The 22,985-nt window shown below is 35.1% G+C and overlaps 1 protein-coding gene across 6 annotated transcripts in view; it reads left to right on the top strand.

The window, feature by feature from the left end:
• PCDH7 (protocadherin 7) overlaps positions 1–22,985 on the top strand; it is a 422,241-nt gene that overhangs the window by 367,622 nt on the left and 31,634 nt on the right. Inside the window, exon 4 of one of the 6 annotated variants that reach the window (XM_082464533.1) lies at positions 7–4,523. The exons of the other annotated variants lie outside the window; for them this stretch is intronic. The gene's annotated coding sequence lies outside the window, so the exon portion shown is untranslated. Of the gene's footprint in view, positions 1–6; positions 4,524–22,985 lie in introns of those variants that run through there. 6 annotated transcript variants of the gene reach the window in all.

Raw genomic sequence — 22,985 nt, 5'->3', positions numbered from 1 at the left:
TTCTAGGCTTCTTGAAGGCAAGAGTCATTATTTAATGGTGTTTAAATGGTCTTTAAAATATTGCTAGTGAAAAAAATACAGGACTCAAGGATATCTGTGATAATTCCCCAAATTAACAATAAAAAGAACATCTTACATTGTAATTTGACTTGAAACATTACTTCTGAACCCTTTAAAATGTATAAAAGATAAAGAATGTAAAAAAATAAAGTGCACCTGCTCCCTTAGTATCTCTGTACCCAGGTCTGCCATTATTTCAATGTGATCAACTTACTACGAAAGTCAGCGTTTAAAAATTAGTAATTATAATTCTTTTCACCTACCTAGTAGAGTGTAGCAAAAGTTTCAAGTACCTTAAATGTTTTCAATGATTGATAGTACTAAAGTCTGGTTTTATGCTCCAATACTTAGTTTAGTTACATGACATAATATATCACGTGTAACACCCAAAATATCCTACACTTTTAGACATTCCATTTTTACTTCCTAATACGGTGCATTTGCACTACATTTTTGAACTATTTCAGACACGTTATCTTGTAATTCTGACTCAGTCAGAAAACAGCTAAGAGCACCACTTGTTTGCTTTAGATAAATGAGTTCCTGGTCATTCATCACCTCTCATGCTGAAAATGGCCACACTTCAGTGACATTGTGTTGTTGGCAAAAGTTGGCAAAATTATACCAGTAAGTATAATTGAACAATATCTTTAAAACATTATTTCTATAGTTTAAACTGTAAAATGTTATAGTTTCTAAGGCATATAATACGATGTATTTTAGAAACAGAAAAAGAATTTGTAATAAATACAGAAAAAAACATATATGCCTCTTAAAGACCACCCTGCTATTTTAACAATTTAAGTATTTTTTGGCTACTCTACCAAAACACAAAATTCCAAGAAAAATTTATCTTATTTTTTTTCCTTTTCTTGGCATTACTTACATGTGAAGTTGAGTGAGATTGTAAATAAATCTCTGTACTGATAGGTGCTGTATTAAATGCTGTGTAAAATCTCAGGAATGGCTTGAATCATAATTGTGCTTTTATATTTTTCAATTCCTGGTATAGAATTATTAAGGTTAAATTTAGAATAGTGACATATTTACAGGTGTTTTCTGACTTGAGGATCTCTTTAAAGCAATTTACAAAAGCTTCCTATAAAATTTTTCATTTTTCCCCATAATTCTACTTAATCATGCTCTCTGAATAGCAATTTTAGCTAATGGAGAAGTAACATTATATTCACAGAACCATCAACTAACTATCAGAGTCTTACAACAAGGAAAGATCCTAAAAAATGGCCATGTTAATGAGCTCCACATTTTAGCTTTCATACATTTCTGTTGAGTAAAGCGAGCTAATTTTCTTCTGCAGGCCTCAGATAACTTAGTAAGATTTTAAAGCTGCTTGTCAAATGTAATTTGACCTAATAATTACCCCTAAAGATGTGATTAAGAAACACCTGACTCAGATGTTGTGTACGTATGCAAACCACGAGTCATCACCCCTTCCTCCTCTTTGATTTCAGTGGCTAACAGCCAAGTCAGCAGGCTGAGAAGCAGCCTTCAGGAATAACCTGCCAGTTTAGAGTTTATTCAGATCATTGCACTTATGCCAAATGTGCCTAACGAGAAGAGAGTCCTTGATGTGTACAAGCATTAAATGTATGCATTGTTCTAAAAGACTTCATGGGGGGAGGAAAGAAAGGAATTCCTGTAATCTGTCTTTAATATAAATGCTAACAAATATTAAGACTGTAATTCAAACAGTAAGAATATTTGCAGTTACACTAAAGTAGATATATACGACCCTAATGATGCCGAAAAAGACTTTTTTTCCTCTAGAACTGGACACCTACTTTGCATATGAGAAGATTGTTTTTCAATCTTTGAGGTTTACAAATTGATGAGAAGCATACTATTTTTATATTCATTCTTCACTATTTTCTGTTCTGAATTCACCGATCAATGTTTAAATAAAATGTAACCCTATGTCTCCTTAGAGAATATCTATGGAAAGTGTTATCTAGATCCATTTTTTTTGCTTCCTCAAAACATTCCCTTAAACATATATCAGTATGTTCAAGAATACAAAACTTGTTCAGTTAAAAAACCTTTTCGAAATACACTTGACAAGTAGCATTATTAGAGATTATCTCTTAATATAATGAATATTTTCAGTGATATTCTGATTATAACTTTCAACTTTCATTTCTAGCTTAGTTCATTTTTTTAAACTCCTATTATGCGGAAGAAATTTCTGGACAGACTATTATTACATTCTGTCACCAAAGTCTGAAGGCAGCTTCCTGAACTTGCTGATATTTTATTTATTTCTTACCTGAAAAAGATTTTAAAATATGCTTATATATGTGCTTATGGATTTCAATTATTTGTGGATTGCTACAGAAACAAATATAAAAATAATTAAGGAAAATATTTTTAAATTTGGAAAGTAACTTGAATTTATAAGATTAAGGATATGAAAATAGATGATTTTTTCCAAGTTAATTATTTTTGTTATCTTATTTAACACGTGGATTCACAGTGATTTTTCAAACTTTTATTAATCAGTAATTCATTTATGTTCTGTATTTTGAATGAAACCATAGTAGTAAATATCACTAAAATTAAAAAAATTAAGTAAAAATGAGTTGGTTAGAAAAGATAACTTTATATCCTCGTCTAATACTCATTTATTCTCACAGCTATCGTTAGGAAGGTTTACTCAACCAAAATATAATATATAATTATATGTAATATACAATTCTCATTCCACTTACAAATCTGTGCATAAAGTTTCCACTCACTGAAGAAGAATTTCACAACTTAGAAACACAGAAAGTGAGATTCTGGATATATATAATTAAAGAGTGGAGCTAAATGCTTGCATGATTAAAGGAAATGAAAAATTAGAAGTATTTATAATGGTTGAATTGTGAAATTATAATCAGGCTCAATCTGAAGTACTCTGATTTCCATTCCAGTGGTCGTTTTAGTAATCTCTTGCCTGATGGAGTTACTATTCTTTCCCCATGCACATGTTCAAATTTTCTGCATACTTTACATTATGAGAAACTGCCTAATTCCATGTTCTGAGAAGTGTTTGGTACAATGTTGATGTGGAATAAGGTTTGTCTTTAAATAAGAAAAGTAATGTACAAATATTTTCCATAGATACATACTCTAAAATATACATATTTCTATATCTCTAAGAAATGAGATTATCCTTTTCCAAATAAATATAAAAAGGCAAATGTCAAATCTTTATCTTTGTTAGATATAAGGATTATATAATAAATGAAATTCAAAGAATTTTGTAGGGATAGACATTGAAGAAAGAAAATAATGAATTAGAAAAAGCTACAAACATAAGGTATGTTTTGGATCAGGTTCTAATCTATCAGCAGTGGTAACATTTCTATTCTCCAGAGAGATTTGGTTACATTTCTCTGAAGCTATTTGTTCTATTAAAATCATAGAACCTTACTATTGAAAGGGCCTTTACACATCAACTAGTCCAATGGTTCTTAACTAACTTGAGTTTTGAAATGCTTTGTGAATACGATGAGAGTTCAAGACCCCCTCACTGAAAAATTACACACGTGCCCAGAATCACAGTTCTGCACACAATTCTGTGTACATTTCCAGGAATTCCAGTTAATCCAGGCAACCCATAGACACAATTTAAGAGCCTCTGATTATTCAAAGTTCACTCTGTAAATGGAGTCAACTAGAGATCCAGAGAGTAAGAAGACTCCTTAATTCCAATTCCGCTGACCTTTTAATACCTCTCAAGTTGTCCAGCCATCTGCACTGATAATGTTCCAAACAGACTCTCACCTAATGCTCATTTTTTTCTATTTCTATGACTGAAAGGAAATGAAAATGTGTGGAAGCGACTTCCACTTTCATTAGAGACAATTCCAGCTGCACTACCTAATTTTGTCTTTATAGGTGAAAAAAGTATTCTGTCCTTTCTCTTTTGTGTAAGTGTGTGTGTGTGTGTGTGTGTGTGTGTGTGTGTGTGTGTATCCATTACCATTTCAAAGCTTAAACTAAGCTGTCCCACCTTTCTTGTAAGTGTTTGATTCTGCTTCTATCTTCCAAAGAATAATGTGGAGTAGGGCATTTGTTGTCCAGTGGCAGGTGCTTGGATGCCGTATTTTTTTTTTTTTAATATTATTTTACTCTTTTTTTAATGATATATTGTATTTATTTATTTATTTATTTATTTATTTATGGCTGTGTTAGGTCTTCGTTTCTGTGCGAGGGCTTTCTCCAGTTGCGGCAAGCGGGGGCCACTCTTCATCGCGGTGCGCGGGCCTCTCACTATCGCGGCCTCTCTTGTTGCGGAGCACAGGCTCCAGACGTGCAGGCTCAGTAGTTGTGGCTCACGGGCCTAGTTGCTCCGCGGCATGTGGGATCCTCCCAGACCAGGGCTCGATCCCGTGTCCCCTGCATTGGCAGGCAGACTCTCAACCACTGCGCCACCAGGGAAGCCCCTGGATGCCGTATTCTTATTTTTAACAGTCAATGTTCTTTACTCTAATAATTCCTTAAGGAATTATTTTTAACCTCTTCGAGTAAAGCTTTGTGACAACTAAAAAAATAGCAGTCCAATGTCAGCACTGCTCCCTTCTCTTTTGCTCTGAGTAATAGTCAAAAGGTAAGTTCTACTTCTGGTATCACTCATTTAAAAAGATGCTCTGTGAAATTTGGTAGGGAGCAAAGGACTTATAGGCTTCTTCTACTTCTTTCTGCTCCTTAAAGACATATATCTCTGACACCATCTCTTGAGGTAGTGGGATATTGTATATAGCTGGGATTTTCCTGAGCAACATGGGAAGCATGTTTGTCTTCTACAGCTTCCTTTGGAGGTTATAGAAATGAAATTGCAAGGTATAGTGAAATTTCTGTCTATCTATTAGTTGGAAGATGAATTGTTAAACTTAACATGCAAACATACATTTTTCCTTAAAAGCATCACTGCAGATACATCCACTGCATTGTGATTCATCTTTGGTTCCTCCTATAACCAAATTCCTCCTATAATTGTGACCTTGGAGAAGTTAAACTTCTGAGACTTTGAAAGACAACAGTGTGAGTCCCTTCTTTCCTCTATGGTTATTGTGAAGATTAAAGGAGATAATATATGGGGAATCCTATTATAAACAAAATATCACGAGATAATATAGAAGCTGTTTATAAATCTTTATATGTGTCTTTCGAGTCTATCATCACCTAATAGCTGGAATCTTAAATGACCTTCCTACTTCTATTCATCCTTTCCAGTTTATGGTGGGCATTTTGTTAGAAGATGTGAATTCACTGGCACTGTTTTTGGGGACATTCTGTAACTTCCATCTGTACAATTTCCACATCCTCCAAATAGTGATTATAATACCTGCCTCTTTAGAGTCCTAAGAAGAATTGAGTGAAATTATGTATGTGAAAACCATTTGCAAATTACCATTGCTAAAGAGAAAATGAGGTGATAGTTCCACTGTCTAGAAAATCTTGCAGTGAAGTCATCAAAACTAACTCAATCTGCAGAACGAAATATTTGAATCTGTGCAGATATCTGCAACAATCTCTAGAAGAGAAACATTCCAGGCCTCCCGATACAAAGCTGAACCAATCCATTTAGATTTTGCATTAAAAAGAGAGATAGCTGTATGACCATCACTTCACCACATACTTTATAAGTACATGTTAAAACAAATCAATGAAAGACTACAGAATGGACAAAACATGTCTTAAAGACTCAAAAATCTTCACAATGGATTATGAGGAGAAACGTGTATTTTCTTGGTAAGAAATGTTTTAGTTTATACTACAGAATCACAGATAGGTCATACTGAGATAAGAGAAAGCATTTCTGATAAACAGAAGCAAATCAGCAAGGCATATCCAACAGTGGGGCTGGGAGCAATTTCATAGAATCTGTTAGAGGCAAATGGAACTGGCGAGAGCATTAGAGAAAATCCTGCCCTTGGTCCAAACACCACTGATAGGAAACACATAAACAACAACAAAAAAATATGTATGGTTCAGCTGAGGGCTGCTTCTCCAAAACATTGCCTGCAGTCAATACACACTTTCCTTTAAATCCTTAAAACATTCAAGTTAAGTTTTATGATCAATATAACCAAAAACATTATGCCTTAGGGATGGTTCTTTAGAGTTCTATCAAATGTCAATTTGCCATATAATTATTTTGTTATTTGAAAAGACAGGATCCTTGTGCTTAAATATTGATAGCCAAACTAGTCATCCTTTTAGTAAAGGTGTAGCTATAGGTGAGAAATCAAATACAGTAGTTGGGTGTATATTTTCAGAAACAAAAAAGACATTGACCTGTATAAAAGCCAAAGATATAATAGAGAACTGAAATATAGATCTACTAGGCAGGGTATTTTTATGGTTGAAACCTTAGGTTTAAATATCGCTGGTACCATTTTCTTTCCTTTTATTTTAGGCTATTAATTGTGGTTGTGCAGATTGGTCCCCTGGTAGATTTGGTACCTATCTTGAATTGCATTTCTTTGGTGTAGTGAGTCCCTTTCTACCACCCTCAGTTTTACCCTGGAGTATTGAATCTGAGGATGATTAAGGATAGGGAACCAAAGGCAATGGGAGTCGTTCATCGGGGCACCTGCAGGGGATTTTATAACTTTTTATTCCTATTGAGAATCGACTAACTGATCCCAGAACGGTTCTCTGTAGGCCCTTCAAGGAAAACTAGTTTCTTATCAGATATCTGTACTTGTTCTGTCTTCCAAAATAACTTCTGTTGGTGTCTTTTGTCTGGGTCTCTGTTTTGCAGTAGAGCATTGTGAGAAATTATCCATTCTTATTTTTCAAAAAAATGATTTCAGTATAAGCATTTCTCTTTTAATAAAAAAACACCTCCTGGTCCTGACAGAGGACCAAGTACTGGTCGATTGAGGCTTGGAAGTGAAGGAATCAACTGAGGCTTTCTACATGGGAAACAATATGATTTTAAAATAGAAAAAAAAGAAAAAAAGAACCCCTGTACACTATTAATTTAGGAAATTTTCTGTTAATTAGTAACCTAGCTCTGTTTCTTCTGATAATTATTATAGAATGATTGTTTCATTCTGTAACATGTAGATCTTGTATCAATACATTGTTGCTTTGTTAACGTTAAGCAGGATATTATAAATTCTTACCTAATTAAGCCTGAGGTAGTCTTGCCATAGTGCTCCCATCATCAGATGTTCATTTTCCTTGGTGCTAGTGACCTAGGGTAAATAGAAAATCGTTGTATGGAAATAACCTGCCTAATATTTCAGGCCCTTAATAAGTGCTGAAATATTACAAACCATAACTTCACTAATAATACATATCATAGTCTAAAACATAGTTAAACTGTGTGTGTACAAGATATCCTCTAGGCCCCAAAGTATTCTCAGTTATTTGCATCATATAAAATTGTTCCCCTGCTGTGAGAAGTTTGGCAGATAGAATTATTTCTAGTTTTTAGAATGTATTTTGCTTAAATATTCAAGAAAATCTATTTTATATTTTTTTCCAAGATTTGAGTCACCTTTCCAATACAGAAAAGGATACAATCAAGCTTGCATGAAAATAGAAAGTTGGGTCACTAGATCTGGAGGGGAAAAAAAAATTGTGAAGTAATTGAAGGATATAAAAAGGACCTAGAGAAGAACCTCCTTTTCACCTTGTCCCAAAACACCGGGTAAAAGTAGACACTCTCAATTAAATTAAAGGGTAGCAGATTTAGAATTTCTTTTTCTATCCTATAATCAACCTGTGGGATTTACAGCCTCAGGAGGTTAAGATAAACCTCTGTCTAGAGTTTAAAAACAATTTCATGGCTGCAAAAGTTTAGGTGATGTTGTAGGAGTAATCAAATCTCACGCTTTCAGGCATAAAGTGATAAATGGACAAGGGAAACCTTTTCCCATAGTAAAACATAACTGGGGACATGTTTCAAACCGTAGACATTTGTCAATGTGAGGAAAAGAGCAATCCAGGTGATAGTAGATTCTATCATCCTTGCTCTATGTCGGGTCATAAAATTTGTTACTGAGTTTATTGTATCCTAGGAGATAAACAAGCCAAAAAGGAAAATCCCGTAAGTATACTTTCTCTGAGTCCATAATTGATCACTTTGAGAATAATGAAAAATACATTCCTTTGATTTTTTTATTTGTTTACTGTCAATAGGTTTTTCTGTCAATGTGTGTATGTGTTTTCCCATTAGGTTGTGTGTATATATTTTTATATACTTATATATTTTTATGTATTTATATATGTATGTATATATATATGTATATATAGAGAGAGACAGAGAGAGAGAGAAAGAAAGAAAGAGAGAGAAAGAGAAAGAGAGAGAGGATTGTTTACCACTATTATGTAACTTTTGTTTTAGAGGAAGTAAATTTTCCCCAATTTGTCTCATCTAGACATCCACTAATCTATGACAAATGGATGGCATGTGCCTGCCATTTATTTTAGCGGATGACACAGTGACATATTCCTATCTTAAAAAAAAAACCAAAAACTTGTTTTCTCAAGTAACACACATGCACTGACTGTGTAGAAGGGACTATTTTTTTTTCTCCAAAAATATGTCATTGACATTTTTTTGTAATTTTCCTAGTGAGGCTTAATTACTTTATATTCAAGTTGTTAACTACCTGATAAATCCAACAAGTACAGTGAAAGTATAATGTAAAAAGAGCTGGCCTAGTTCAAAGGCAGGCTAGGCTCTATGTACCTTTATATGTATGTTTCCCTATTCAGTTGTTAACTATTAAGTACCCGCCCTTGTCTTAAAGAGATTTCTTTTAAACTAAGGCAAAGTTATCAAAGATCTGACATGTTGAAAGTGTAGGCTGCTGTTATTTTACCCTCACTAAGGAAATGTATATGTTTTGAGATGATTCTTACCTAAATAAACGATTTTCTAGGAAAGGTCTTTCAGGCCATGGATTATCCTAATGGAATATATTTGGGAGTATCCCTGTAATCCCAAATTCTTCATGTACTTCTATTTAGGCAAACCTAGGCTTGTTTCCTCACCCAGAGAGAAGAAAAATGGAATCAGGATCTTGGATTTATGTCCCCAGCTGCCAATTCCCCTACAAAGTGATGTCACTGCCCACATAGGCAGACCAGGGACACCAGTTAGCTTTCCTGTTCCCATATTTAAACTGTATTATCTCTGAGGGTATTTTTGTTTCTAGTTCTTACAACTGACCACTGGAAAAACTCAGGCTTAATCATAAGCTATTTTTGTGAAATGTATTTCTAGCACAATTTGAATTAGTGTTTAGAAAACACTACATAATAATAATTATCATATATTGAGTGCCTGGTGTTTACCAGTTTATATACATTATTTCTAGTCTTTTTAATAAGTTTGCAATGTAAATATTGTTCCACTCAATTTGCAAGGACTCAAAGAGGCTGACCGATCGTTGCAGTCTCAAAGCTAACCATTACTAGAAACAGTAGGAAGAACAGTGTTGTGGTAATAGCACGGGGTCTGAAACCAGACCATGTGGGTTCACATCAGTTTGGTCACCTTAACTTTATGACCATTGCAAAGTTATGTAACTGGTAGATAGTAAACACATAATATAAATATCGGCTGTCTCCCTTGCTTTAGTTCTCAGAAAAGTTATCCTTGTTTCTAGTAGTCCCTTCTGCTTCTAAAATAGAATAGACTAGCTAGACACTAGCTAAAACACTTGGCCAGTATTTTAATGCAGAGTGTATTTGTTGGCTGGGGCTGCCATAAAAATATACTTGCAGGGCTTAAACAACAGACATTTTTTTCTCACAGTTCAGGAGGCTGGAAGTCCAAGACCAAGGGGTAGAAAAGTTTGGTTTTCCACAATTCCTCTTCCTCTGGCTTGCAGATATCCTCCTTCTGGCTGTGTCCTTTCATGGCCCTTTCTGTTTGCATACACACCCCTGGTCTCTCTCTGTCTTATCTTATAAGGACACCAGCCCTGTTGACTCATCTAACTTTAATTCCTCTTTAAAGGCCCCGTCTCCAAATACAGTCATATTGGGGGTTAGGGCTTCAACATAGGAATTTGAGGGTAATACAATTCAGTCCATAACACAAAGGGAGAGAATAGTATTTCATTTGTCATTGACACAGTCTGGGAGACACTGGAGTGCTCCATTACAGGGCACAGAAGTTGCATTAGTTATGCAGCCTAAAAGGGGGCAAAAGTGGAGTCACTATTACCTTATACTGTGGGTCTGAGTTTGGTTTAATCTGCTCTCTAAGTGGATTTCCTTTATATAAGCAGCATGTGTCTGCAGAAGCAATCTGTCTAAAGCTGTTTGTTCTGCCTGGATAGGCAAATCATACACTCAGAAAAACGTCAGGGAAACCTGGGCAGACATATATTTATCATAGGAAGTGAATTTACAAATATTATCTACTATATGCAAGACACATGCTATGGAAATCTATTGATAATGGATGAGGGGCTTTGCCTCAAGATATATGCAAGTGCTTGGTATGCATAGAGATATCTTTAAAAATATATCATGTGCAGTTTACTTATTGCTTATTATGTCAGGGACTGTGATACATTATCTGCTTAATTCTTACTAAAAGCTGAGGAAGAGAATATTATTTCCCCCATTTCACATATGGGGAAGTTAAGCCCCTGAGAAGCTAAGAAACTTCTTGAAGACCAAACAGCTAGCAAGTAGAGTAGGTATGTCCCTTACATTTCTCAGCCCATGCTCTAAACCATACTGACTGACAAACCAAAATATGGAAAGATTACTTGACACGTGTCTCCATTAGCTTTTGTAGTAATGTCTTGTGATTTTGTATCTACATGGGCCTGTCCCTTCTCGCAAGAAGGGAATGTGATTGATTCTTCTTTACATCGACAGTGTTTAACACTGTGCGTATACCATGGTAAGGCCAAGGTGAACACTGGACTAGGAGGGAGGGAAGGAAGGAAGGGAAGAAGGAAGGAAGGAAGGAAGGGAGGAAGGAAGGAAGGAAGGAAGGAAGGGAGGAAGGTTACACATCATTGAGTATACACATTGCTGAGTATGGTTCTCATTCTTTCTACTCTGCCTTGGATGTGCCACAAAACCACCACAACCATTATACACAAATGCATACAAATTCATATAAATTATAACATGAAGCTTAATCAATTAGTAGCTCTGATTTCTTCAGTTCAGGAAAGGCCCCAAGAAGAAGATAAAAATTGCAGCTGAGGTTTCAAACAGAAATAGATTTCGATAAGATTAGTTAGAGAAGAACAGTTTAGCTGAAATACAGGGGTGTTATAAGGAGATCAGTGAGGCTGAAACAGGTTTGGAGAAAAATAATGGGAGGAGATTTTAAGTCAGTGTCGAACAAAAATTTCAATAAAAGGGTAGGTATTTATGTAGGCAAAGAACTTCAGTAAAACTGAGTTAAGATAATCCCAGAAGAAATGTACTATCGTATGTTTTTTATCATTTAAGTGTATGGTATGTTCCCTCTTGGTTTCTGAAGTATAACAACTGGGGAAATTTTGATAGAAAACAGGTTATTATTAGGCAAGACACTTGTCCTTTCTCACGTGGTTAGCACTGGAAGCCAGAAGCAGAATTTTCGAGTCCCTGGTTATTTTAGGGATAATCTCTTTTTAGAGAAAACTGAGTTATAGAGAAATTAACCAGGGCTAATTCAAGTTTACAGAGCAGCAACAGAACTGGATTCCAGAACTCCTGGCTCTCTCTTCAGTGCTCTTTCAACACCAGTCCAATTTTCTGGGCAAGTTATCAGTGGATAAGTCAGGAAACTAGAACCATGGTCTGATATAAATTGTTTGTCCTTAAAGTTATAGAAAAATGCTCTTTTATCTAGATAGTTCTGCACATACATTTACTAATATCTTTGGCATGTGGAAAATTGGTTTCATAATCTCCAGAGAAAAATTGTTAATTTCTGCCTGGAGCATTCTCTCTACTGATTCCTATCAGAACATTTGCAACTCTAAAATTAATTTTACCCTATTTACTGTGTTGGTTGTAATGAATCATATTCAAAATCACCAAAAACTTATACAAAAGACTGCACAGGAGAAAAGAAAATGCATTTGGTTTTCCCAAGCTGCTTCTCTGTTGATTATTACCAGGTAACATTTTTTTTCTCATTTATATGAAAATCGAGATAGAAATGAAAGTAATGTATTAGCTGTTTTGGAAAAAAAATATTAAGTCAATTATACTCTAGCAAGATTTATAAGAACTAAAGTGAGTTTAAATTTGAATTGTCAAAGGAAATTTTGCATGCGTTAAGCACTCAGTAAAATCCATCATATGTATTTAATTATGTACTGGGTTTTGAACTGCTATATCTGAAGTGGAATTTTTATTTTAAAAAAAGATTTTTTTAGAGAACTTTTTCTAGGCATTGCTTGAAATTATACCTGTAAGTATAATTCAGGTATTCATGCATTTTAGTGAGAAGATTTGGGGGAGATTGTGTGCATATGTGTGTGTGACATACCAGATACGGGTTTTTTTGTCTCTTTGTAGTAAGCATACTTTGGGAAAAAGCAATTAACAATTGTCAAGTCTGTCAAAGTGCAAGTGCCTTAAACTTTGTATATATTCAGGTGTCCTGGAAAACCTACTACTCTTTGTTGTCCTTTAGATGCCTAACAATGTGTGTTGAAAGTCCTGCATAGTGGGGTGTTATTTCTAAGTATGAAAAAGTCTTATCATGGCAGAGTAAGCATTGACCTTTAAATCTCCCCTTCAGCTGAAATGTTAAAAAATTGAGCATATTACAGAAATGCATTGAGCATACTTTTTATAAATGCAAGGCACCGCAAACCATATTGAACAATTCAAAGATCTATGACATGGTCCCTGTGTGTGTGTGTTGCATCTGTACAGTCTCACAGTAAAATATGGATGAACCGAGCATAATTCTATATTACAAATGAAAGGACATGGTAGGAATACTTTGCAATAACAAACTCATCTCTTTATGCATGAAAAACTTCACATGGCTCTGACCCTAATGACTTAAATATTATCTCTGTGGAGCATTTTTCAAACCCTATTAATGTTTTCATATCTGCCAGTAACAGAGAATTATTTAAAATGAAATAAGATATTGAGAATTCCGGCAGTAGGCATCATTCTTAGAGTTGTTACTTTAAATGAAAACTGGTAGGTAAGGCAGCCCAAAAATGTAGCCCCTTTTGAGACAATAATTTTATCCTTTGTTTTACTCTCCTCTTCCCCAAACAAAATCCACAACCCGAAGTAATAATGTCACCTGGTATCAGTCTACAAGTCAGGTGAAAAATGTAGAAATGAAATGCTTCATTTTGCTAGCCTCTCTGGGGCTATTGAGATTAACAGAAAGAGGCAGCATTCCTGGGAACACCAGTGTTCATAATGTTGAAGATTTCTTCTGAAAGTGGAACAATGAAAAAAGCATTTAAAAACAAAAGAAAAGTGGAAAAGATTTATGAAAGGTATTCTAGGATGACAGTCAAGGATCATGCAGGGGGACCTGTGTATGTGTATCTGATACATAACTTGAACACATGATTTTCATTTCCCTTACCTTTTATGGATTTTATATATTAGAAGTGATAATAACTATCTACTTTTTGGAGAGATAATTTAGAGTCATCATAAGATCCAGATTATTCACATTCAATAATACATACTTTTTAAAAAATTAATTAATTAATTCTTATTTTTTTTTTTATTTTATGGCTGTGCTGGGTCTTTGTTTCTGTGCGAGGGCGTTCTCCAGTTGCGGCAAGCGGGGGCCACTCTTCATCGGGGTGCGCGGGCCTCTCACCATCGCGGCCTCTGCCGTTGCGGAGCACAGGCTCCAGACGCGCAGGCTCAGTAGTTGTGGCTCACGGGCCCAGTTGCTCCGCCAAATGTGGGATCTTCCCAGACCAGGGCTCGAACCCGTGTCCCCTGCATTGGCAGGCAGATTCCCAACCACTGCGCCACCAGGGAAGCCCCAATACATACTTTTTTCCATGATATATTTCATAGAACTATATAATAAAATATGATTTAGTTAGTATAATGTATAATCACTGAAAGGTTGTTAATGTTTGGGAGTAAGTTTTTTTAAGTTGATGTTTACATTAGTATTCTCATGTGGCAGACAGAAAAAAATAATGTGCATAATACTATCTTCATGGTTGAATATTTAGTATTAGCTATAATAAAGTTCTCCTTACAAAGCATATGGCTAATTGCCAGACCAGAGTCTTTTGTCATTTGATAATTATATTTTTGGGGAGATATCAAATTATTTTATGCACCTATTTTCTTATATTTCCTTGCAATTTTTCCATAATTAGGAAGTTTAGATGATGTTGAAGGATATTTTATTTATTTATTTAATTTGGAAATAACTTTGTATAGTCCTTTCTACTCCATATCAAACAAGGACCAGTAACATTTTACTACTCATTCACTTTTTTTTTTTAATTGGAGTATAGTTGCTTTACAATATTGTGTTAGTTTGTTTATACTGTACAGCAAAGTGAATCAGCTCTATGTATACATATATCCCCTCTTTTTTGGATTTCCTTCTCATCTAGGTCACCACCAGAGCATCAAGTAGAGTTCCCTGTGCTATACAGTAGGTTCTCATTAGTTATCTATTTTATACATAGTATCAGCAGTGTTTATATGTCAGTCCCAATCTCCCAATTCATCCCACCCCCCTCCTTTCCCCCTTGGTATCCATACATTTGTCCTCTACGTCTGTGTCTCTACTTAAGCTTTGTAGAAGCAGAAGTAAATAAGATTGTCTATACAAATTTTTTCAGAATCCACATATATGCGTTAACCTACGATATTTGTTTTTCTCTTTCTGACTTACTTTACTCTGTAACTACTCATTCACTTTTTAAAAAAAATGTTTGACTTAGTCTTCTTTGACATTTTTTTTTCTTTTTTCCTTTAACATCTTTATAGGAGTATAATTGCTTTATTCTACTTTACTCCCTATGCTTCAAATTACTATCTTTAAAATGTTTCTCCAGACTCCCTGCTCCTCTCCAGCTTTGCTGCCCATGCTAGTTTAACTGGGTTACTAGAGTATTTTCCTATCTGTTCCAGTCTACTCTCTCTGAAGTAAGAATGCTCCTCTCAAAATATATCTCATCATACCACATACCTATTTATAAACATTAGTGATTTACCGTTTTGACCAAAGGATTTGAGATAAGATTGGCATAGCACTAAAGAACCTTAGCTACCTTCTTTTCTAACCTTATCCCCTCACATAATCTGGACTATCCATTCTGGATCAGTTTAGGAACCCCCAAATATGTAATACCCTGTCATGCCTCCATGCATTGAGTCGTGCTGGTCCCGTCACTGTAGTGCTCTCCTCACCCCTACACCATTCCTATTCCTAGGTAGGCAAAAGCCAATCATTTCAAAATCCAGATTACATGTCAATGCCTCAGGCAGAATTCCTCCCCCCCAGATATGGGCTTGTATAGCACAAGACTTTGTGCATTTACAGTTTTTCAATATTTGTATTATCTTGTATACTGTGAGCTCTTACAGTGCAAACACCAAATTCTGTTTATTTTTCTACCATCATAGCACTCAGAATGGTAACTGTGATGTCCAATTTGCTCAGTTTCTACGAAATGAATTATGTGTGAGGTTTTGAGTAAACGCATTCTTCTCTAATTGTACTAAGCCATATTTCCCACCCAAAAACATTTATAGCAGGTAGAAAAAAATCTACTTGTCTCATACACATCCCTTCTGCCCTTGACCTCTGTGATTTAAATTGGGAAGAAATTAGTTTGTTCTTATAGGTAAATGATATGATACTTAATTGAATCAATATTAATTGCTTCTTGCCAGAATGTTATCATTTGCTATAACAGTGGCCTTGCCCAAGAAAATGTTAGTTTTCATGTGTAAAAATACATGATCATGCACTCTGTCTTCCCAAACTATTTTGGGCAACTACTTGTAACGATTTAATTTGCAGGACTGCGTGCCTAATAAGCTTTCTGTTTAAAATCCTAGCACTGAGCTTTGTGAGAGCGGCATGGTCTACATATAAACTCTTTGCAAACAGCATCTGAATTATGAGCAGAGACACACATTAGGAGCTGCCAGAATTGTGTTTGTTGTGGCTGCCTGGTTAGCTGCTGCTTGAACAGCTGAAGTATGAGCGTATTGGTCGATTAGTGCCAGCTCAAACAAGGGGTACGCCAACCTAAAGGGAAGTCAGAGTTCTGTGCAAAGCTAGGTTGGTAAAATTTGGCTGGGATAGATGGTGAGACAGTGGGACTAACTATTTAATATGAAGGCACGAGTGTACCTTAAGAAATGCACGACAATTTGTATATGATATTTCGAAGATAGCATTTCATTTGCAATGAAGTAGAAAAGAGGTTCATTTTGACCCAAAGAATGGTACCTGCCTTCATGTGTAATGCAGGATGGGGAATGAAGTTGCTTGTGGAAAAATTCCAGTCTAAAGCCTAGCTTTGAACTAAACTATTCGCTCTGAATAATTGTCATAATTATTAGAAGATAAATAGAAGATGTTTTAAATATAAAATTATTAACCCAGTTTCATAATAATTACTTTATGAGCTTTGCAACAATGAAATTTTATCTTAAATCTGGTCCATATGAATGACTATAAGAATAGTATTATTTTTAAAATAATGTATGTAGATGATTCACAAAATCAAGGTTGTCTGTGTTAAATTCTGCCTGAATATAAGTCAGGGAAACATCAAGAGAACATTCTAGAAACCACTCAAATAAGTATGAGAGCAGTTGAGTACAGAGTGAGAAACTACCTGACTGGAATATTCCTACTGGGACTATATTCTCTGGTAACACCTGTTCTAGAAACTTGCTCTGGTCACTCCGGGGAACAGCAGCTTTACTACAGTGAAGAAGTAGAATTCACTAGTCTAGAATTTTTTTGATAACACTGCCTGTAGGGGTGTATGTGTGTGTTTGTGTGTGTGCTCATTAAACTTGTGGCTGTCATGAGTATTAATAGAGAATTATAGAGCTTATTCTATGGATTTAAGCATAAGCATGGGATGCATATGTTTAAAACTTTAAATGATATGTGGCAGGAATATTATGTTAATGTTATGTTCTTTAAGACAGATACTCGTTAAAACAAAAACTTAGCAGGGTATGTGTAAGGCAATCATCTATGTTCCAGTCCAGTTTTGATTCCTTTTCTTCCTGAGGTTCTCCCATTTCTTTTCTTTTTCCACCTTCCCTGACCTTGTGTCTGTGTTGGGAAGTGGCTTCCTTGAGTTGAACCCTTAATGTTATTTGCAGAAATGTCCAAACTTTATACTGGCGTTTGTGAAAAAAACCTCTGAATATACAGAATCTTTATATGTGCTTCTATGAAGGATTGGCTTTCCTTCTTTTGGTCTCTGCAGTGCGCTGGCCACCAGATACATGTCACGCATAGAATAAAGCTTCTCTTGCTATGTGCATGGCTTTCTCCGTGTCTGAGGAAGTGAGGCTTCCCTGTGTCCTCTGGTGATTAAAAGGAGGTTTTATACTCTGCTCCTTTAGATGGACGAGCCACTTCCTGATTGTGTTCTGTGCTAAAAGTGGATCTGCCTTTGGGCTGAAACATAAATGCCATGATACTTCCCATTTAACATTGTTAACCATACTTCCTGGCCCCAGAAAGCCAGCATTTGACTATTTATTTCACATCAGTTATCATAAAATTATTTGCAACAGAAAAAAATTAGTGGGAGAAACGGCCACACACATTTTAAAGGCATCTTATGTAGACTTGTCCTACTGGATCAGAAATATGATTCATTTAGAATAACATTCTCTTTCTGGAAGTGGCATGCAGTGTGATTTATGAAAGAGCGCAGGTGTCATCCTTAATATTAGTCAATAGATTAAGAAGTTTAATTAAGGATGACCATTCCAGCCTCTCTTAGTAATCCAATATGGTTTTCTAACCATTAACCTTTTAATTTCTTCTTAATCCAACTGATACTTGTAATCTGTACTAACTTTTGGATAATTATTTTCTTAAGATAACTACTCATAGTATAAGAAGCCAATATCATTTACTTATTTTCTACATTTTCTTTTTTTTAAGTTTTCAAACTGTTTTTCTATAATACTCCTTGTTGTAAAATTTAACATTATCTACAATGTTCATGTATTCTCAAAGTGGTGTATATATAACATGATATATATATATATATATATATATATGATATAATTACCCAGACAATTTTTATTATAACTAAGCACTAAAGTATACAAGTAATGATGTGAATATATGGGTGATAGAATGTAAGTTGAAGACTAAATAGCAATAGAAATGCATTTTGCATTTGCATTTTTTTTCTTTTTCACAATGAAGCAGGGAAGGGTGATACAAATATACGTGATAGGAGGTCCATTAACTGGCATACAAAATTGCTGAAACAATGTAGTTCAGCAGAGAGACCAGAGATGTGTAATGAGAGTGAGAAAGCAGTTTTGATAATTAGAATGAGTCAAAAGCAATCTCCTTCCTGCTTTAGCTTGCACAAATGATGGGAAAGGAAAATGTTCTTTTCTTCTGAGACAGAAACAGGACATCAGTCAAAATGATAAGAGATGTCAGTATAATATTCCTCTGAGTCAGGTACCACTGAGCTAGGCATCCGGGACGAGAGTTTCTAATCATTTTTTTTGCTTCAGTTTTACTTTGGGCTTTGGGGTAATAGATTCTGTGTCAATATATTTCTAAAAAGTTTACAGATCTTAGTTGGGAGAAATAAAAGCAGTTTATAATCTAGTAGGGAAATAATAATCTTTGAAATCAGTGAAACTAAAGACTTCTAATTTTTTTCCTATGATAACTTGAATAAGGAATTTATAGTCCTTAAAATGGGTACTAAATGACTTTTCTCATTGGAATTTTATATATGTTGATAATTAAACATATGTAAAATGCCTTTGCATGGAAAAACATGATTAGCAAAGATTTTTTTTTTACTTGTAGCTTTTATTAAATTCACTTACAGAATAACCAAAAAATTTTTATACCAACAAAATGAACCAACTTAAGGTTAAGCCCTAATACACAAAATATGGTACTGCTTTGATTTAGCTTGTTATATTTACAAAAACAAAAAACCAACAAAAAAAATCTAGAGAGTAAGAAATGTATATCACTGATGCCAGTCAGAAGAAAAGCTTACCTTAAAATTACCCTAATCTCCGAGGCTAAAATAGACCACAGCCATGTTTATGGTATGAAATTGTTAAATGTTCACTCTATTCCTATGCCCCACTCTACTAAAAAATGAACTTTTCTTTTTTAAATATGAAATTTAGTATAGTAGAGACTTTGTAAAAAGTTACTAATGAGAAAAATGTAGAATTCAAGCGCTATATACCAACATTCTAAAAATAGAGCTATGATTACTGTAGACTGTAACATAAGGCATCTAGCAAAAAATACAGTCTCTAATTATATGAGAAAGAGAGGGGGAAAGGATTCTAAGTAATTGAATTTTCCTTTTAACTAAGTTAACCGCTAATTCAAAGATTCAGTATTTGTGCCACGTGGAAACCTGGAAACCCATTCTCAGTGAGACTTCCACAAGAGACAAACCCTATTTTTGTGATTCCATAGGCACCTACCTCACAGCCGGAAAGTAAGGCTCACATTTGCTATTTTTATTGGTGAGGAAATGAACTGAGAATTTATGTAAAATATTTGGAACACTCCTGGCACAAAGTAACTTTGAAATAAATTGTAGATAAAATGTATTAGCAAATATTGATTGATTCATTCACTTTTCTCCCAATGAGCGTTACATGCATTAGTCATATAGTGAGAAAGAATAAACTGTGCAGAGAAGAAACCAAGACTCAGTGACGTAAGACACTATGCATTTATTAGTGGTTGGGTGGTTCTTTTCATCGGGACCATGGTGAGCTTTCCTTGGCGGGGCTCTCTCTGCCCTCTGGTCCACTGTGGGTTGTCTGGGGGTTGCTTTACTTACCTCTGCTGGACTCTCTCATTTGTCTTCTGCTGGGACAACAGGGCAACCCTACCCCAACAGGCTAGCTCAGGCTTATTCTCATGGCTTGGCAGAAATAAAGCAAAAGCAGGAACACCCAAACGTTGGAAGCGTTGGAATGTAGCTTCCACCTCATTCCATTGTCCAAAGCAAGTCCCAAGTCCAGGCCTAATTTAGTAGGAGGAAGTACACTCTTCCACGTGATGGGAGAAGCTGCAAAGTCAAATGGCAAAATAGGCAGGAAATAGTACGGGAAAGGAGAGAGAATTATAACCATTTTAGGAATTTACTATGAAGACCATGCTAAAGAATCATCGATGACTCTGCTTTTGAAATATCTTTAACAATTTTTACTACTGTAAGGTTGTCATCCTCAGTCTTTTCCCATATAAAAGAAAACAGTGCAAACAAACAAAGTTGAGCCATGAAACAAACAGATTGATCAAAGACATAGAATAGATCAAATTTGTTGTTAAATTTTTACGTGATGGAGATTTATTTATTCAGAGGTAAAAATGTCATAATGAATACAGGCTGACTCCTATCTCTAGGATTAAATCTATGTATTTAAATTTTAACGTACAGAGGACAGGACAAATATATGTTCACTGTCATGTGCTTGTCACAAGTATAACAATTTCAAGGGCTTATTTCTTGCAGTCCTAATGAAATTGATAGTCTCCTTGTTGAAACCGTGAAAGGAATGGTCTACTTTCCCAAATATGTGTTACTAAATACCTAATACGAGCACTTTGCCGTGGTTTGCTGTTGGTACACATAATATTGATAATCTAAGTGATAGATTCATAAATTTTTTTCATTTTTCTATAAATTAGGCAGATTCCATTACAATCTTACCTTAGACTCATTGAGAGCCATCTAAAATTTTTAGCTTCAGTGTAAACTGACTGGTGCCAAAGGAAGTGTGTGATCCAGCTGAAGGCTCGGTGTTGTTAATCAGAAAGTATAGATAGAACAATCACCATCAGAGCACTTACTGAATACTCAAAACATGCCGGGCTGCCTAAGTCTGTTCTAAGTTTGTTTTATGTATTATTTATTTCATTCAGTATTCACAGCAACTATGGGAGCTAGGTACTACTTTTAGCCCAGTTTACAGCTGAGGAAACCCAGGCAAAGAGTATTAAAAGTTTCCCAAGGTCACTGGAGCTGTGATTCCAACACAGACACTAGCTCCAAAGTGACAACACTCTCACCATCCACGATATACTGCCTCCCCATGCAAATAACCACCATGAAACCAATCATTTCCTTTTTTTTTTCAATTTTATTTTATTTATTTTTTATACAGCAGGTTCTTATTAGTCATCCATTTTATACGCACCAGTGTATACACGTCAATCCCAATCTCCCAGTTCATCACACCCCCACCCCCACCCCCTGACGCTTTCCCCCCTTGGTGTCCATACGTTTTTTCTCTACTTCTGTGTCTCAATTTCTGCCCTGCAAACCGGTTCATCTGTACCATTTTTCTAGGTTCCACATATATGCATTAATATACAATATGTGTTTTTCTCTTTCTGAATTCCTTCACTCTGTATGACAGACTCTAGGTCCATCCACCTCACTACAAATAACTCAATTTCATTTCTTTTTATGGCTGAGTAATATTCCATTGCATACATGTGCCACATCTTCTTTATCCATTTATCTGTCGATGGACACTAAGGTTGCTTCCATGTCCTGGCTATTGTAAATAGTGCTGCAATGAACATTGTGGTACATGTCTCTTTCTGAATTATGGTTTTCTCAGGGTATATGTCCAGTAGTGGGATTGCTGGGTCATATAGTAATTCTATTTTCAGTTTTTTAAGGAACATCCATACTGTTCTCCATAGTGGCTATATCAATTTACATTCCCACCAACAGTGCAAGAGGGTTCCCTTTTCTCCACACCCTCTCCAGCATTTGTTGTTTGTAGATTTTCTGATGATGCCCATTCTAACTGGTCAGTCCTTTGCTTTTGATTATTTACTATTTGCCTGCCAAGAAAATTGGTGTTATATACTTACGAGACCAAGTTTAAGTTCAGTTAGTGGCTCTCTACTGGCAAGTTTACCTTGCCTGGAAAATTTAACACGAAATGTAGACTATAGAATGTGTTTATTCGACTAAGCCATTTAGTGGAAAGAGCAGAAAAGGTTAATCAAATGTCTGATACATTCTTACAAGTTTGGATTGTGTCAATGACTTGCTGGCAATGCTTATGCTTTGTCATTTTTTCCTGAAAAGCATCTGCAAAAGTTTTACTTGTTCAATTATGGAAACTAAAAGATGTGACGTTCCATCGGATAAAAATGAGTTTGCTGATTAAGCTGCAAGATTGAAAGCGAGTTTGTCACCTCATGTATACCACAAAAGATATTGCTGAAGGAAATTTGTTGTTTTGACCAAGCAGTTCATGGCTTTGGATATCAGAGAACAAACCTTAAAACTTAAAACACCAAAAGCAATCTACATCATCTAAGGGTCAAGTTAACATTCATGTAGGAAATTTTACCATGACTCGTTTAAAACTATTGCTAAATTTAAGTTTGTATTTATCAACAGAATTTCATATCAAGATTCACATTACAGATATCATAGAATCTCCATGTGGTCTACTCTGGTTGAGGTCAGTATATTTGTGATTTCATAAAGGTTCTAAAATACATGGTTCATAGTTATTCTAGAAAATTGACTTATTCTTACAAGTTACAAACAAATTTCTCAATGTACCTTATATGTGGCCTAAAGCATATTTCATAATTTGCAGTATTGAATAATATTTAAGCAGAAGTTTAATATTTTTAGTAATTTACTATCTTAAATAATATGGATATTTATTCCAAATTTTCATGTGTAGACATAGTTTCCATCCATGATAAACAAATAAGA

The sequence above is a fragment of the Balaenoptera physalus genome, assembly GCF_965194825.1.
Source record: "Balaenoptera physalus genome assembly, chromosome: 5".
Classification (NCBI taxonomy): Eukaryota; Metazoa; Chordata; class Mammalia; order Artiodactyla; family Balaenopteridae; genus Balaenoptera; species Balaenoptera physalus.
The sequence above is the reverse complement of the archived record's forward strand: the minus strand, read 5'-3'. Positions and strand labels throughout refer to the sequence as shown.